This window comes from Opisthorchis viverrini (assembly GCF_000715545.1).
Source record: "Opisthorchis viverrini unplaced genomic scaffold opera_v5_99, whole genome shotgun sequence".
NCBI classification, from domain to species: domain Eukaryota; kingdom Metazoa; phylum Platyhelminthes; class Trematoda; order Opisthorchiida; family Opisthorchiidae; genus Opisthorchis; species Opisthorchis viverrini.
Window position 1 is genome coordinate 1,264,738 of NW_008751754.1, and position 2,233 is coordinate 1,266,970.

The window sequence follows — 2,233 nt, forward strand, 5'->3', positions numbered from 1 at the left end:
AAAGGCCGGGCACCCCCAACAACCAAAGAGCACATCATTTGGACGGATGTGCCACGTGCGGGCTACGGATCATATGAAGGCGTGCCCTGATTTGTCAGAATACCAGGAAATCAGGATCTAGTAAATTAGCTAGACGCATCTCGCCTCCTCATTGAGATTCCTTCACGAACTTGTGAAACACTCTGTGGGTTACCCATAAACACAGTTGTAATAGTCTTACTTTGTCTGTATGATGGCCGTCTGAGGCTACCGTGCCTTTTTGTATACCAGAGTGAGTGGAGCAAGAAACCATGGGCCGACACAGACTTGTGCGATTGCTCAGTAAATCAGAACATTACCACCGCTATTGGACACAAGCAAAGTTGAAGTTAAAAAGAAATATGCATAGAGCTGTTATCTTTGCAGTTTTACCTTGTGGTTGAGATTTGCGCCCATAATACCGAACAAAACATCGGAATAATTAAGGCTATTTGTCCAGTTGTGTCTCCGAAGAGGGCCTGAGAGGCGGTCATTTCGTGAGAAACCAGACGAAATCCTCGTCATCATGGGCTCAAAAGCGGGGTTTACAAAACTTGTGCTCGTAATTTGACTTCATCTTACCAGTCCATATCTACTCCAAAGTTGGGCAAAAGATTTTTGTTGCGAGAGCTTCACGTGGCACGCTTGACTGGCTTTCAATGGACAGATTCAAGTCAACATAATAGCATGCTCTCTTGATAGGTCGCTCGATGGACGGAAGGCTGCATTTGCTCGACTTGCAGGCGAATAAATAATAGCTTTGTTGCTACGTGCACACCCACCTGGTGGACATGCGTGAAGATCTCCACATGATGGCCATGGCTCCCTATCACAGCAATAGCCATGATACCACAATCGGTCTCACGGACAACAGCAACTGGCAAGGTCGATAGGCTAACCACAGATACCTCATAAAACATCGTCTGTCAGCGTAGAGCGCCACCTAGATTGCTAACGGTTGCCATCCAATGGTGAGGGCTGATTGGTTAGCGCGGTGGACGAGCGCGAAACCGAAATTCCAAGGTCAGGTGTTGTAAAAACTTTTTATTACAGCCTGCCCATAGGTCATTAACCATTTTTTATACTAGTTAACTATTTTTCCAACAGGGGTCCCTAATTGTCTGCAGTCACAGAGTTAAACAGGTCTCCCTTCTTCAGTAAGCATAATAGGTGTCAGTCCCCAGCGCGTTTAACCTTCTTCTGCGTAATCGTCCCTGACGACGTGCCGCCGTTTGCCCACCAATTCAGTTTACCCTCAACCTACTCCGAAGTACTTCATTATGACACCGCTCCCGTCTTCCTCCTCTAAGCGGTTGCCAGACCCCGAATCCCCATCAACTATCTCCACAGTATATCCAAAGAGGCGAATCGCAGCCACAAGACCCAACTCCCAACCCCCACATATATCGAGGCCGGCAAAAACTGTACCACAGACAACCATAGATTGTTCAATAGTCCTAACTGATATATCTTTGCTTCCGCAACCTGGCAACACTCTCCCCTCACAACTACCAGTAGAATCTCAGGACCTTAAAGACCTGGAAAATCTCAGAATTCGTCTACATAATATAGAAAGTGAAATGTCTTCCTTGCGAACCATACAATCGACCGCATGTCTCCTAAATTCTGATGCAACATGTGATCCTACGAACTTAGAAAAAGCGTCTATTTCAATTGTCACGATTGCGTCAGAGATTTGTCAACGCATCGAATGTCGGCATCAGGCCCTAGTATTCAACGCAGCTGATCGAGCTCCGCTTGAGCACACCAAAACTGCCATCTTGACAGCATGCGGCATGCTGGATACCATGTGCACAGTTCGGCGGCTCCGAAAGTCAAAACCATCTGTGTTGCGCCATGATAATGCAATTTCGGGATGAAAAGGATGCCGCGCGTCTTCTAACATCCCAGGCTCTTCTCACCTCCACGGAAAAATTCCACACCATAAAACTCAAAGCTGCCCGTACCAGTACGTACGTGGAAACTTCCACGCTACATATGTGCCTTAAAAGCTCCTTGACTGCTCCAAGCACTGGACTCACACCAGACTACTCAGAAGCGTCTCACTTCATAGCCTTACAGGACCCTGAGCCCTTTATCGCTCCTACAAATGGACTCTTTGCTTCACCATCCGTGAAAACTACAAATGCACCCATCAGCCCAGCAGAATTCTCTCCTGGCACTGAATTAACTGACGGGCACGTCCTCCATCCAG